This window comes from Larus michahellis, chromosome 5 (assembly GCF_964199755.1).
Source record: "Larus michahellis chromosome 5, bLarMic1.1, whole genome shotgun sequence".
Taxonomy (NCBI): Eukaryota; Metazoa; Chordata; class Aves; order Charadriiformes; family Laridae; genus Larus; species Larus michahellis.
Genome location: NC_133900.1, coordinates 9521602 through 9538333, shown reverse-complemented (window position 1 = coordinate 9538333; position 16732 = coordinate 9521602). Strand labels below are relative to the sequence as shown.

Below are 16732 nucleotides of genomic sequence, written 5' to 3'. Positions count from 1 at the left end.
GAGCCCTTTGGTTTGGCAGTGGCACCGCTAACTACCGCAGCAGAACTTCAGAAGCGTGTGAGAACGCGTGACTAAGCACTAATTACACCGGAGAAACCAATATCCTGCATTAGCCAGAGAAATATATCTGCTTAGATAGGTCCATTATCTTAAAAACATGCGTATGCTTTTGCACGAGAAACTCAATAACCAGGGTCATGCCAAACAGCCAGATACCACTTACCACTCCGTTTCACTCTCACATCCTAATTTCTGAAGCAGAGCCACCCCTCTGCAGCCAAACAGCCTTCTCCAGAGCTCCGACAGCTTTTTTTTTTTAAAAAAAAGAAAACTTTTCTTGAAAAAGAATTATGCTAAAAGCTGTATTTATAAGCAAAACAAATTAAGATTTCAAAGCCTCCTATCCTGAAAATGATACAGTATCATGCAAATTTGCCATTTCTGAGCTTTGAGAGCAGAAGACCGCCTTTTTCCACACGACGAATTGCCGACAGATGTTCGCCCCTCTGTTGTTAAACAAGTCTTGACAAAAATACAGTCAAGACTTAATAGAACCGGGTGTACCCAAAGTGGGTTTCCCATTTGATCTGCTGTACGCCTCACAGGCTTTTTTTGTCTGCTTGTTCTAGCACAACGCGCGCCTGGTACCGCAACAGCGACAGCTGACAACTGTCTTCCCCTGTTTGTGAAAGCTTCACCATTCAACCTGAACCAAAAGCATTTGTCACGTCGCACGGCGGCGAAGGAGATTTAATCAGAGGAGGCCACCAGCCTTGTCGGTGCCAGGCCGAAAGAATTTGGTAGAACAAAAAGCTGGATTTCTCTCCCTGGGAGTCTGGGCACGGAGCAGCAGCGTATTTTTTGTGAAAGCGCAAGGGAGAGTTTCAAGAGGAGAAGAAAACCAGGACGAGAGAATATTTTATCGCTACAGTTAAGCCAGAAAATAACTGTTCTTAAGTGACCAGCAGGATGCTCCCGCCAGCTGACAGCACCCTTGTCAGAATCTTGACAAGATAGAAGTGAACCTTCACAGCCCTCTTTCAGATGTTACTAAGGTGGAGGATACCTTCTGTGCTCTACTGCTACATCATTATGTTTCCAGAATAATAAGCGTCACCTGATACCTGGTCACATTCGGCAATAAAGATGCAAAAAAAAAAAAAAAAAAAAAATTAGTCAGAACAGATAGGAGTCCCCAAACTGCAGAGATGATCCTCCAAAATACTCTATCGGGACTTCAAATTCCTTACAAGTCATAACAAAACATGCTATTCCTCTTCTAGCTAATATGTCAGAGACCATGTTAAAAGAAAAAAAAGCCAACGCACCACCAAAATCAAGGAAGGCTTCATCACTCTCCATAGCCACCAAGGTAAGATTTCTTACTCTTTGTATCCTTTTGGATGAGAAGAGTCATTCCAGGAGATCTACACAGGGAACTTCAGTTCAGAAGAAGAATAATAAACCCATACATGCAAAAATCAAGTTGGAGGTTTGCAGCAGTTCAAGCTCCCAGTAGCAAGTGAAAAACCCCACAGCTCCATCTCAAGAGCTCTGCTGATTTACATCAGCCTAACAGCGTCTCATCGTGAAGTCCTACCTTGTCAAGAGGATGCCGGTGCAAGAGGAAGGAGCCCCCCAACTAAGACGATTTCGAAAGTCAAACTGTGGTTCTGACCTGCTACAAATTGGGATGGGAGGAAGGACTAGAAACATAGCTTCTCTTAAAACCAGACCTTGAGACACAACCTGAAAAACAAGGCACGCAAATTAGAGAATGTTCTATGTGAAGATTATCTAATGCCACGTGAAGACGGAGTTTTACATCAGCACCAGAGAGAGAGAAGAGGAAATCAACGGCTCGAAGGCTTCTAGTTCGCAAGAGAGCAGACAGTCACAGTGTTGCCTCGATGCATTGATACCCTTCTTGCATCATTTTAAAGCGACAATTTAAATCTCCCCAAGGTTTAATTAAGGGGCTGCCAAAGGTCAGAGAAAGAGGCGCCTGGATTTTGCGTAGAGTGTGCCAGTACAGCTGGTTCTTTGGCACAACGCGGCCCAGTTTTTGGCATTACTATGTTGAAAGCTGCCTACAGCACATTAAAGAATCGGAGTTCAGCCCGGCATGAAGCGTTTCAACATTCACTCCAACTGTGCTGCAGGAATTTCCCGTTTGCTTTTTTCCCCCGCTAATTGGAGAGCCACTAGAACAAAGCACGGCCTTTTGAAAAGTGCAGCGCGTCCTCGAGTTCCGCTAAGTCAGGGAGAGGCACGGGGCATTTTGATCCACTCCGAAGACAACCCTTACCCTCCAAGAATCAGGAGTATTTATTAGAGTTAGATAACATTTACCACCTTTTTCTAACTTGACAACCTACAGGCACCAATATCCATCTAGAATTAATCTAGTCCTTAATCCAGGAGACACAACAGTTGACGAACGTGCAGCTTCTTACAGCCTTAACTCACTTGTGTAGGTACCTGCCTTGACTGGCATACATTTCACACGGACACACTTTCAAGTACGCTGACGCAGAACACAACACCCAAAGCAACTCCTCCAAAGTGCCTCGCAGAAAGCACATATTTAAGAAAAAAAAATCTGTTAGAAAGTCTCTCTACAGCATTTAGGTATTTGGAACCTCCCTGCACCTGCAGACCACTCGGCTTCTGAACCCAGGCCCACCAAAACGGCGCTCGCATTTATAACGCAACCGGCTCAGCGACTGTCATGCGTTTATTCTTGATTTCCAACCGGAGAAAGGGAATTTTAGAAGAAGCGCCAGAACCACTTCAGAAACGCCTTGCTATTTAATTTATCCTAAACGGCCAGAAAGCCACCTAAAACGTGATTATTTTGTTTTGTTGGTTTTTTTTTTAAATTAACTTCAAGAATGCGGAAATCAGATGTCTGCATTCTTGTGTGACACACCACTGCCAGGGCATGCTTTACTTGCCCCCAAGGAAAACACTCGCCGTGCTTCTGGCCGGTTTCAGCTGCACAGCAGGCGAGGCAGAGGAGCGGCAGCACAGACCTGCGGGTCTGATACTCTCACCATCAACATCGGCATCCTCAGTGGAGCTTTTCCTCCTGTCCTTCATCCCCTGCTGAAGCACCTTTCGCCACTGCTCAGTAAGTATTCTCTCGTCCGTAGCGGCATCCCCTCCTGCATCACGCTCTCCGGTTGTACTGTTTTGGTTCAGCAGCATCCCGCAAAGCTTAGTTCCAGCAACTGTAAGAATTCCAACGTCTGGGTCTGGGGAGGGCGGCGTGCCGTCCTGTCCCTCCTTTCACCACCTCCAAAGGAGGGAGCTGCCCTGGCATCCCTGCATCCTGCCCAGAGACTGGTCTGAATCCCAAGTAGAGTCCCGGTATTACAAACGTCGGTTAATACATGAGACCTCAGTCACGGACCCAAAAGGAGCTTCCATTCCATCCGAGGAGATAAGCAACTCTGCCTCTTCCAACATCTTAAACTACCGTCCTAATCCCAGGGTCACAAAATTTGAGGGGTTAATAAGAAGTCGCCATGTTTTTCTGCATTTTTCACCAAATTAAACCAAAAATCTGATCCAAATTTCACAAACATTTCTCCAACTCTTCTGTTAACTACAGTAGTTTAGTCCTTACCACCTCTTAATTTTTACTCTTTAAAATGCATGAAAATTTCCACATCACCTTTAAATATTTATTGACATTTTTAGACGAATATTTAATGCCGATTTTAAAGAATACAGTAGTACTTTTAACGCTTCTTTTGTTAAGTACAAAATGGCAATTCTACGTTTTCAGGTACGCCCTCAGTACAATGAAAAGGAATTTTTCATCTTGGACAAAGCAGACTATAAACATTGACTGCTGCAGAAAAATAATACGTTAAGGATGAGTTTTTTTCAAAGCTACCTAAGTAATTATGAAGCCCACGCAGCTCCCATTTAAATTAATAGAAATGGCATGTCTGAATCTCTTAAGCAACGTTGAATACTTAATTATTCTACGAAAGATTTTCCCAGTTTAAGAGCAGTAAGTTTAGAGTAATAAATTGATAACTTATTTCTGATACACAATGGAAAGACTCATCAAAGTAGAAGTGAGCCTTATTTTTTTTTTTTAAGATGCTACAATTGTCCTTTGTTTTCTACCCACAGAAAAAAAACTCCCCGTATAGTATGCTCACTTCTACAAAAAAGCTCTACAAACGTACCAGCACAATAAAATTTAAAATCTCTCTCATTTCTACATGAGCCCTAACACTTAACTGCTTGTTTTCCCATTCTACTCACCATCTTTCATCCGCAAACCACAAGACGCCCAACCTAGGTAAGGCAAATTAAAGGCAAATCTCCGAACTGCCCGTTTGGTCTAATCAATTCAGATAGCAATATTTATTTCAGCCCTTACCACACACCCCCCCCTTTTTTTTTTTATTATTTAAATAAAGTCTTTTAAGGCTGCTAGAAACGCAACAGAGTAATAGCAGCGCTGTCGTTCAGACTGATTGATGGAAGCCGGGTCCGTGAGCGGCCGAGACAGTAAGGTAAGGCAGGTGCAAGTTCTCTCCCTGATGTTAAAACCATTGGTGGTGGTTATTTACACACAACCAGCCCCGTATCTTGAAAAAAAATAATCCACCTGTTCAAATATTTAATTTAAAACAACCTTTCATATTGCCACCGATGGTTCTAAATATTTATATTTTTTTTTAGCAGACAGGTGTACGGACAGCCAAACAGAGGACACTAACAAAGAAGTTAAACAGAAAAAGTAATTATTGGAAGTCAAACACATTTGTAGTTGAAAGAAATTCCTTAGTCTGCATTTCTGAAACATCAAGGTTACCATTTAACCACTGATAACTTTAATACTTTCCATGGAAAACTGATTTTATTTCACAAGGCCTAAATATGTTAATATAAACGTCGCTGCACATGTTTGGAGACTTTACGTGCTATACATTTTAACAGTCAACTAGAAGGCCTAAGACAGCCCCCCAAAAAAAAAAAGCCAGCTGAAGTTCCAATAGCAGCCTAGCACGTTTAGAAACTAAACTATTTAATGTTCAAAATGCCTTGCAAATACTGCCCCTTCCCACAAAGCTTTGTGAGCTGCTGTACTAACATTGTCAGTCTTTTACAAAGAGGCCGATCAGGATTTCCTCCTTTTATTTGATTTAAGTTCCATTCTTGATATTTCAGCCATCCAGTAAGCGTAGAGTCGAGCACTCTGATGAGGTAATAAGCCACGAGCCTCTTAACGGGCTTGGAAATCGTGACGTCAAACCAGCTCCACCTCCTTCAGGGCTTTCTCTAGGAGCGCTGTGTTGACCACCAGCAGAAGCTCTGCATCAAGCTTTAGCTACTCCAAGACTTCAGTGGCTCCTAGGCTAATTCTCACCGAAGCGAGGAAATACGTTACCAGTAGCTAAAATACTTTAAACTAATGCAGAATACAGTCAGCTTGCGTTTTCTTTGCTCTCAAGAACGCCTAAAGGTTCTCCTATATTTAAGGATATTCGCATAGTTTGCGGTCACAAAACGGTTCAAAAAAAGCAAATAATAGCCTACAAGTAAAAGGGGGCTGGGGGGAGAAATAAGCATAGAAAGCAGTTTTTCAGAACGTGAAAGATGCGGGTAAAAAGAGAGCTTGAAGATGCTGTGCTACGGCAGTCATTACCAACATGCCCATTAGAACTAAATTAACATGGACAGGAAATACCAACATGCAGATAAACAACAAACTATGCTGTGAAATACCAAAAAAAAAAAAAGCCTGTTATTCGCCAGTAATTCAATCAGCAAAAGACCATTAGTTTATCACGCACAATTTCCAGTACTGCGTTGCAGTGTTTTGCTTTTGGTTTCTTTAACTACTACCAACTGAAGGAAACGAAAACAAAAAACATTTTACAATTTCACACTCGCCCTCTTCTTCGTACTGCTCGCGTTAGACATTAATTACACGGAATGATCAAATCCAGACAGCGATTTAATCTGAATACTAGATTCAGTTTCTACAGAAGTCATTTCAGTTTTCAGTAGAAACCATTTAAAGTCATTTTCAAATAGGTCTTTGGCTCTTTTCCCCCCCACAACGACCTGAACTGTAATATTTTCCAAGCTCTTCGAAGTTTCCTTTTAGTATTCTCTGCTGAAGCGACCACAATCTTACAATTAAAAAAACCCCGCCTTGAATAGTTATGCCCCAAATAGTTCGCAGCATATATAGAGGTTAACTTACACGGCAGAGGCCGGGTATCTCACAGTAACTTAAATTTCGGCATATTCTTCTCATCCACCGAAGAGTATGTAATGAAATGAAGTCTTCCATACATTTAAATAGACAGTCCCTTCCGGTCGTAAACCAGCCGAGATTAGCTTTGCTTCACTGCGTGCAGAAGCCAACCCTAACATCCGCATCCAATAGAGGGGGCAGGTGGCAACAATGAGGGTGAAGGTAAGCTGAAGTGACAAAGAAGGGGCAGTGCGTCGGTCCATGCATATCCCCCGGACCACGAGGACACCCCGGGAGACGGACCGATACCATCGCACGTGGAGGAAAGGAAAGCTATCAGAAGTACTCAGCATGGATTCACCAAGGGGAAATCATGTCTGACTAATCTGATAGCCTTCTACGATGGCATGACTAGATGGATAGATGAGGGGAGGGCGGTAGATGTGGTCTACCTTGACTTAAGCAAGGCGTTTGACACGGTCTCCCACAGCATCCTCATAGGGAAGCTTAGGAAGTGTGGGTTAGATGAATGGACAGTGGGGTGGATAGAAAACTGGTTGAAAGATAGAGCTCAGAGGGTTGTGATTAGGGGCACAGAGTCTAGTTGGAGGTCAGTGACAAGTGGTGTTCCCCAGGGGTCAGTACTGGGTCCAGTCCTGTTCAATATATTCATCAATGACCTGGATGAGGGGATAGAGTGCGCCCTCAGCAAGTTTGCTGATGACACCAAGCTGGGGGGGGTGGCTGACACACCGGAAGGCTGTGCCACCATACAGAGAGACCTGGACAGGTTGGAGATCTGGGCAGAGAGAAACCTTATGAAGTTCAACAAGGGCAAGTGTAGGGTGCTGCACCTGGGGAGGAACAACCCCATGCACCAGTACAGGCTGGGTGCTGACCTGCTGGAGAGCAGCTCTGTGGAAAGAGACCTGGGAGTCCTGGTGGACAACAGGACGACCATGAGTCAGCAATGTGCCCTTGTGGCCAAGAAGGCCAATGGCATCCTGGGGTGCATCAAGAAGAGCGTGGCCAGCAGGTCAAGGGAGGTCATCCTCCCCCTCTACTCTGTCTTGGTGAGGCCGCACCTGGAGTACTGTGTCCAGTTCTGGGCTCCCCGGTTCAAGAGGGACAGGGAACTGCTGGAGAGGGTGCAGCAGAGGGCTACAAAGATGATTAGGGGACTGGAACACCTCTCTTATGAAGAAAGGCTGAGGGATTTGGGTCTCTTCAGTCTGGAAAAAAGACGTCTGAGGGGTGACCTTATCAACACTTATAAATACTTAAAGGGTGGGTGTCAGGAGGATGGGGCCAGGCTCTTTTCAGTGGTGCCCGGGGACAGGACAAGAGGCAATGGGCACAAACTTGAACACAGGAAGTTCCACCTAAACATGAGGAGGAACTTCTTTACCCTGAGGGTGGCAGAGCACTGGAACAGGCTGCCCAGAGAGGTGGTGGAGTCTCCAACTCTGGAGACATTCCAAACCCACCTGGACGTGTTCCTGTGTAACCTGCTCTAGGTGACCCTGCTCTGGCAGGGGGGTTGGACTAGATGATCTCCAGAGGTCCCTTCCAACCCTATGATTCTATGATTATATCATTCCATATTACGTTCATCATCTCTCTCCTTCGTTTCCTCCAAACGGAAAGTTGCCACAAGAACGTTACACTTTTTAATACAAGCGAATTTTTCATAAATACTCCCCAACTTTGCGCACAATACAAATTAGTATTTGAATACATCTCACAGACTGCACGCTGTAAATATAACACCGCAGTGATTTCCAAAAAGTAGGTCGTATGAGGGTGGTGCACATCGTCGTCTCCGTTTGTGTAAGGGAAAGGTGATTCCAGATCCATTTGATGAGATTCCCTTGATGGCAACAAAAGGCATGAACTGCGTACATAAAGTCTGTTAGCAGGAGATAAGGAGAAAAGGGCAAAAAGAGAATAAAGCGCTACCTTTGCATCTTGCGGCCCCAGATATGTGTGTGTGTGTATATATATATATATATACACACAAAAAAAAGGTTCTTTTTATATATACATAACACACATATATATAAAAATATATTTCTCTTCTTGAGAACTAAGTGGAGACAGTGTAGTTTAACTCCTTAAGGGGTAACAGCAAAATTGCTCCCCAGCACTTCCCTTTGCCTTCAAGCTTAGGTCAGGGCTGAGTTAACCAGCAAGAAGTTAAAAATAAGATAAAATAAACCCAAGTTTTGACACCTTCAGAGTCTTCACAGAAGGAGGTTTGTGATCCATTCGCTCTCGCCGCTTACCATCCTACAAGCATTGAAAGAATGCAAGTCGCTTACGATCCAGCCAGCTTAAAAGCATGTAATTCTTGAAGTGAGTTGTAACACGTTTCTACGTCATCTTTTTTCTCCCCATACGATTTGACAATCCAATTGTCCAAATGTATTTTCAGCCTCGCGCCTGCTGTGAAAAAGCCCTTTAAAACCAAAACGAAACCCCAGCTTTAGCCAAACGGGGAAAACAGGGAAGCTACCTTATGCTGCCAGAGGCTATTAACTACCTGATTTTAAAGAAAAGCCTTTGATGGATACGTATCATGTAGCCTATAAAACTCGCAGCCATTCCTGCTTTCGCTTAGGGCTGCAGCAAATAAGACTCAAGGTATAGGACACAGAGACAAGATGTTCTCAGCCACAGGACAAATATGACAAGCAGAGGACTGACAAGAGACTAAGACCCTTTCGGCAGCAATTACTTCCAGATATAATCAAGTTTTGCTCCCATAAAATAAAGGAAGGGCAAGAGAATCACGGCTGAGAGATTTTCCCCGCCTTTCATTGAGACCAGAGCATCCTGGACTTCAAAATAACTTCCTTTGGAATCCGGACAGCTAGCGAAAGTGGCAGGTTTTCAAGAAAATGCATTTAGTTTAAAACGTTCTGACCACCATTAGTGCAGACGGTTGCTGCAGCCACTGATCTAATGCACTGGAAGCTTCAACCCCCATTTCACGCTTCTTCCTCTTCCTTCTAGAAAGAAAGGCCTCTTTTATCCTCTCTTTTTTTTTTTTATAGCCGACATAATAGCTTGTGTTAATTGTCAGTGCAGCACATCTTACTCAAGATTGTCGAGAAGCGGTTTCAGTAACGCAGCTTCAGTCATTTGATTTATAGTCATTCAGTCACCACTCAGACACAGATTAAAAAGAGTCGCAGAAACTCAGTGTAAGATGCAGTCATTCTGTAAATTCATACAGGCGAAGTGGGGAAAAGACCCAACGCATCAAAAGTTTGGATGGTTTTGTTAGGGGAAAAACCCAACAAAAATCATAAGATAAAACCCTTGGATAATAATAAGATCTTTTCAGAGAATCACTACCAGGATACCGGTACCAGTCAACCCCCGGTATCCAAAATACACTCGGGCTTCGTGCTGGACTGAGAGCAGGGAGCCTGGGGGTAATTGAGAGGGGCTCACTTCTTATGTTCCCCCCAGGTACAGAGCTGTACAGAAATCGCAGCAGAGGAGACAGGATATTTTTGTATCCCTTGGGACAAAAGGAGACATCTCCTGCAGTGGCATACGCTACGCCATCGGAATTCCAGTACGTTATTAGTGAGTCATTTCAAAGACTGGAAATAGAAACCTTTTTCTTTTAAGCGCCTGTACACCATTACCTGCTGTTATTACGGAACACTAACAGCTGAACGCTGCTCACCTCCCAGGAAAAAAAAAAACAACAAAACAAACACACACCAAAAAAACCACACAAACCTCTTTTTCAACAGCTAAACCAACAATTTGTTCCACGGTACGTGATAATTTTGTTTCGTCAGTGTATGCACTCCACCTATCATTTTTCAATCAACCATTCAAAATCCATTTTACAGAAGAAAAAAAAAAAAAAGAGAGACAGAGCTGAAATGCTTTATCTTCCTAAGCAATGTATAGCGAAGAATCCAATATATCAACTATAGGAAGCTGGCAAGTCTGTGAACGCCTGTGAGCGGTGAGCACTCAGGGCAATGAAAGAGCAGAGGAGGGAGCCAGCGAAGATGACTTACTGAAACAGGACTCACCAAGGCAAGAAGCACTTTGATTAATGGATTTAATTGTATTTATAATGATTTCTGCTGCCTGAATCAAAGCAGCGTGTCTGTAAAAGCTAAGGAGCATCCCGGAAGGCGTCCCGACCAACATCTCCCTTTCCAGGCGTGCAACCTGCACCGGTCCCCGCGGGACGGGGGTCAGAGGTTCCGCATTCAGCACCCTCCACTCCCACCGGTGACGGCGAGGAAGGACGCAAACAGCCAGCGGCGGCTGAGATTCACCCACGCGAGGAGAATTTCAACGCTACGCACCCAGCGCCAGACTGTACGGGCGGTTGTACCTTCTCGTCTTCACCATCAGCAGATCAAACCCTGGGTGTATGAAGTCAGCCCAGCTGTTCTGCAGGTCAGAGCACAGATGTATAAAGAAAAACCTCCCCCTAACTGCAGGCAATTAAGATTTTAAGTCACTGTCACTATTTAAAAAGAGCGAGAAATGGAGAGAGCCCATAATGCCATGTTTACTTCAGCTCAAATCACAACATTGATCCCTCCGTTTATAAACCAACTCTTGAATCCATCTTTTTGAAAAAAGATAAATACTTATTTCTAGTCGTCACCAGCTTTCTGTTCAAGAAATAAATAGAAATAGGAGCTCTTATAAATCGGTGCTTCCTGTTTAATATAAAAAAACCATCCTGAAAACTACCTCTTCTGTAGAAGGCACAATGTGCAAAATTGCTTCGCAGCTAATCTTGCGGTTTCCCTGTAGGTAGATTATAATTGTAGAGCCCTAACTGATTTATTTTAAGTAATCTGCATGTGTTAAAAATCTCACCAGTGCCCTACGCCTTTTCCAAGAAAAGCCAAGAAGAAACGGCATTAGGTTCTCTCTCCAGAACTTCAAACAGCAGATGGGAAAATATCAAGTGGAGATGATTCTTATGCAAGTGAAAAAAGAAAAAAAAAACCAAACCACACTGCCATCAGTGAAGCTCAAGAACTTGGGACAGGACGATGGGACTACTACGGCCTCAAACCTGTGCTGAGCCACTAAATAAAACCCACGATGGCGCTCAGCTATTTTTAACACTGCGTGCTGAATCAGTGTACCGTAGGTCAAAATAAACCTAAGGGAACGCCATTTTATGCTTTTCTCAACACAGAAAAAAAGGGCTTTAGATTCAAAATAGTCATTCTTGATAACCCAGGTTTTCAAGACGTCTGAATGTCGTAGTAATCGTTCAAAATTAAGTGCCTGTTCTTTGTTTTTCCCACATGAGATACATTGCTTGTTTTAAAACGTTCTCCCCCCGCCTTACCTTCCAAAATGAATTTTCAGAGTGAGCTAAGAGATGGCGAGTCGAGTTTTCTATTTTGCATATATACATACATGAGCACGTATATAGCTCTTAAATACATTTATGATTATTTGTTTCTTCTCTCCAAACTACATTGCAAAGTTGGGGAAAAGCCTAAAGTGAAAACTTTTGTCAGGAAAAAGAGAGCGGGAGAGGACGAAGACATTCCAAAATAAGTCGAAATGAAGCTTCAGAAGCAACATGAAAAGCATTTTCGGGACGCTAGTTTAATAAGAAACGTCTTCCGTAGCCTAAACCAAAACAAATGATATAAATGTCTCTGCAATTTAACCTATGGGCCGATGATCAACGAAACAGCAGAGGATGGCAGTGAAGGGACAAGTCTCAGTCTCTACATTTCGCTGCAAAGTTTGAAGGCGGGATGGAGAAAAGCTGCCGGGGGGGGCGGGAAGGCAAAAGGTTGTCTCTGGAAGAGGAACGGGTGTTCTGCTGAAAAGCTAAAATAGCATAGCCAGCCAAGCGAAAACACAGAGCTCTAAATATTTTGTAGAAGTTACTGATATTCTCTCAAACAGAAACTATCAATGAACAAACTCATTCCGGATGCTGATGACGGCAGACTCGGCTGGAAGGAGGCACAGCTGACACCTGCCAAGGAGAGGAAGACCCCAAAGAGCCAGGACTGCCTAGGGAGGCTGGGAAAGCTCAGCGCCCCGGGTGCCGCCGCGCTCCCTGGGCTGGAATCCTACTTCGAGAGCTCGATAATCACGTAGACAGACAGAACCGTGTCCAACCCACCTCCTGCTCAAAGCACCCAGCACACGGTAACACGTCACGGTAATGTGGCCAACGCTGCTGAGCTCGGTGACAGAAGTGGGAATAAATGTTGAAAAGCAGTGGATTAAAAAAAAACAAAACAAAAAACAACAAAACATCAGAATCGCATTTACATGACTGGTATTTTGTACGATCGTTAAACTCTAACACCATCTATGACAAGATGTTAGATATAAGATAAGAACAGTATCTTAAACAGTCTGTGACTAATTGCTGTGCATCATGACCCATTTCAGAGGCGTAACTTATAATTACAGTTGCTGCACCGAGTTTAAGAACTTTCTGCTCCGTGTAATTAACCAGCCGCGATAAAGTGGTTCTACGGAAACACAAATATTTTGCTTCCAAGCAGACAGATGTCCCCCAGATCTACACTATCTTGCCAGTTTATTCTGCTTATGTTATGAAGCTTAAAATGTAACTTTGTATACACGCACTAATTTGAATATCAGAGTTTATGCAGTTCAAGATAACCAAACTCTTTCCACTCGGTCAAGCGCTCACCATGAATGGAGCTGAACTACTTTCAGGAGTTAATTTTCCGAAACGTAAACGCCTAAATAATTTTAGATTACAACAGTCCCAGGAGTAGACTTTGCATGCTATTATCACCAACGCATAGGAATTAACGTGTTTAAGTCCTTGTCAGAACCTGCATTATCTTGTCGCTCTAAGACACAACGAAATTCAAGGTCACATTTAACAACCGGAACAGTCTCCGAGTACTCCTTCGTAATTGATGATGAACGAAGGTTCTTCTCATAGCTGCCCCAAATCAATATTCAGGATTCATCGCCAAAATTAAAACTTAGCCCCTCGAGCTGCGCACGCTTACATGTAAGTATATTATAGCACGAAGGACACCTGTAGGAGAGGTTTACAACGCACGTATTATCTAGTTGTGTACGGGGCACACACTCTTGGAATGTTTTGTTTGATACTGCATTTTTAGGGTCCCCTCATAAACAGTTGCAATATATTAATCTTCGCGGAGCCCTGTGGAAAAGGACATATCATCGACCTTGTTTTACCAAAACGCGCAATGACTTGCCCCAGGTCGCACAGGGAGTCTGTGATGACGCGGGGAACGGCTCCTGGGATCTCAGAAATCCCGTCTCAATATTCTGGCCACGCTGCCATCCGTCCTCGGCCGTACTTAATACAACTAAATTACTGATGGCAACAAACAGCAGGATCTGACTTTCAGATGAGCTGATTTGTACAATGAGTCGATCCATAACTTTTGTCTCCTTCAGACACTTAGATAGATGGGCGGTATGCCCAGCGTGTTATAATAACCCTGAAAAGCTTTTGGCTCAGACTGCAAGCACATTAGCATTAACTTAAATCTGCTGCTTTGTTTACTATATGAGATGAGATATCTGCTTCTGCTCTATGCCTAAGTGATACCAATTAACGGGGCCCAATTACAGAACAGTTTACAGCTTGAGAGTAGAACTACCCACTAATAGAAAGTTTAGCGAACTTGAGCTGGTATTTATTCCTCCAAAGCATTATGGTCTGACAGTCACCTTTTTCTTTTCCAGTCGTGGACTTGCCACGATCTACATTCAAAACCTTCACAAACAAGTGACTCAGAAAGCATTAGATACCGGGTCCGCTCCCACTGCTTCCAAAATGGATTAACGTGACTCCAGTCTTGCATCTGTACAACTACAGATTACGGCAAAGCCAACTTTGATTTAGACTGCCAGAGAGTACAGCAGGGAAAAATCACCCAAAAATTCTACGCTTTTGGCTGTTTAAACCCATTACCGGGTCCACACAGCCATACAGGTACTCGAGTAATCCTGCAGTGGGAGAGGACACCACCCCGAAACGAGAGGCTTTTCTTACTTCTGTAGAGTCGCAAACGTAGCAGGCCTAGGAGGGGTCTAATTACACTCTCAACAGCCAAGCAGCACTGGAGGCGGTAATTCATTGACCCTATCAGCGTAGCTTAGTGCGCAGACTGAAAAGACAAGTCAAGCGTCGTATGTGGACCACCGAATCACCCCCAGCTTGCCAGGGGAAGCAGACTGCTCCAAGCCAATGGAGCAATCTCACAAAACCGTAAACAAGATTTATAATAAAAACCATACTTTTGCTTTTAACTGGCTTTTGGCAAAATGAGAGAAAGGTAAGGTGTGATTTACTATTATTATTTTTAAATGCTTAGAAACAAGTTCAGGAATCATTATTAAGACACCCTGCTGGAATCCACAGTCGCTAATTACCCAGATGGGCAGCTAGGGAGCCGATCCAAAAAATCCATCCAGGTCACCGGAATGCTTTTTATCAATCCTAGTAGCCTTCAGATCAAGCCCTGGAATACCAGTGCTGGCTTATCCTTTAAACTCAACTGATAATTACCATTAGGTGCCAACCTGCGCGTGGCTCTGCCCTTTCGAAAGCACATAGATGCAGAAATAACGATACACAACACGACGCCAAAGCGGCATAGAACGCAGATGAGCGAGAGAGCTTGTTAAAATGGGTTTTCTCGCTTTTCTACGCCAACCAGCTCCTGCTTTGTGCTACCAGAAGTGGAGGTTTCTGAGCAAGAAGCGCAACGTAGACTCAGGAAACCTTTTCCAGCAGTTACCGCACGCTACTTTGCTTCCAGCAACACGTCCGCAAAGACCAAGCCCGTTTCACAGAGAAATGAGAAGCAAAGAGCAACAGGAGTACTTCAGAGACACAACCCCATGAAAAAAAAAAATAAAATAAAGAAATCATTCGTGGCAGTTTAAGCATGTTCTTAGAGTACTTTTTCCCCTCTTCAACGCTCCACCACTAAGAATAAAATACATCAGCTGGTGAGACGTAACCAAGACTAGATTAGGAAGGATGAATTTACATCACTGGCAATTCCTTCCCCCCCGACCCCATATGAAAACAGAGGAAACTAGAAGCAAAAGCCAAGGTTTCAAACGATGCGTATTTTGCACAGCTGACACGCCCAAGGGCCTTATTCAAGGCTTCTGCTGCCATCCTCAGCTCCTGCACAGTCAGAGTCTTGACGCTGCCGCCAACGAAGCCCTAAACCTGGCAATGTGGTGAAGCACCTCACAGGAACAGCCCCTACGTTCAGGTGTTTAATATCGCAAGTGCTAACGGGCGTTGCTTGATCACGTTGTGAGGGGAATTAAGTAAGAAGCAAGGGAGTTAACTTGTTGTCTACTATTGATGCTCCTCGAGGAGAAAGGAAAGGAAAGGAAAGGAAGAAAACCTCAGGAACGGAGGATGTTTTGCTTCCCTCGAGCCCTTGTTCCTTTACACAGAAGACCCAGAAACCCTGACAATCTCCTCCAGCAGCCCCCTCCCATCACACTAAGCAAGAGGGAAAAAAAAAATAGAAATAAAAAAAAAATCTTGCGGACAGCTCTTTACAGAGGATACAGGAATTATCGACAAATCTCACTCTGCGTCTTCCCACTCATCGCAATCGCCCTTCTTCACCCGGGGACCACCGAAACGCAGAGTTTTGGCACAGCCAAGAAAAGCACTCCCCCCCCCCCCCAGCCTTCCACACGGTGCGTCCAAAGATGCGGCGAGGGCACCTGCGTCTGCCAACCCCCCACCGCTGCGGGACGGCACAGAACCATCTCCCCACACATCTATCGATTCCCATAGGGGCTTGCTGTCCCATGCCCCCCCCCCCACCACCATCCCCCCCCCCCCCCCCGCCCTGTTCCTAACTTGGCGGGGGGGGGGGGGGAAGAAAAAAAGAAAAAAAAAATTAAAACCGCAAAAAAAATAAGAAGAAAATAAAGGTCTGATTATTCCTCCCCTGCCGTTTATAGAGTTGGGTGGTTTCTTAACACACTACAAGTTCTGGGGTCGCCACGGACAAATACCAATAGCGGGGGGGGGAACTAAAACAAAAAAAATCCGTAAAAAAGACGGGAAAAAAAAAAAAACCACAGAACAAACAACCCACCCCACCCAAGCCACAAGCAGAAGACCCTCAGAAGGGCTGTAAGGGGGAAAGGGACCGCGGGTGACTTACGCGCCGGTGCGCGTCCGCCGCCAGCGCCGCCTCCCAGCGATCCTCCCCCGGCCCAGCCCGCGATGCGCCGCTGCCGCAGCCCGCCCGCCCCGCGGCGAGCGACGACGGAGGGGAGGGGAAGGGGGGGGGGGACGGACACACACACAGCCCTCCCCCTTCCCCCCGCCCTCGCGATGTCGCTGCCACCCCGCCCCTCCCCAAAGCCGAAACGCGGGCAGGCAGGACGGTACCCAGCCCGCTCCTGCCCCCCCACCCCCCAATTCTTACTGGGGCGGGGGGGGGATGAGGGAGCCGCTCG

The 16732-nt window shown here is 44.8% G+C and overlaps 1 protein-coding gene across 5 annotated transcripts in view; it reads right to left on the bottom strand.

Annotated features, from left to right (window-relative positions):
- The window catches only part of ANK2 (ankyrin 2), a 334684-nt gene extending 318157 nt beyond the window's left edge, over window positions 1-16527 (bottom strand). For all 5 annotated transcript variants that reach the window (XM_074588630.1, XM_074588633.1, XM_074588636.1 and 2 more), the window contains exon 1: window positions 16435-16527. The gene's annotated coding sequence lies outside the window, so the exon portion shown is untranslated. The remainder of the gene's footprint in view (window positions 1-16434) is intronic.
- Window positions 16528-16732: the final 205 nt, after the last annotated feature.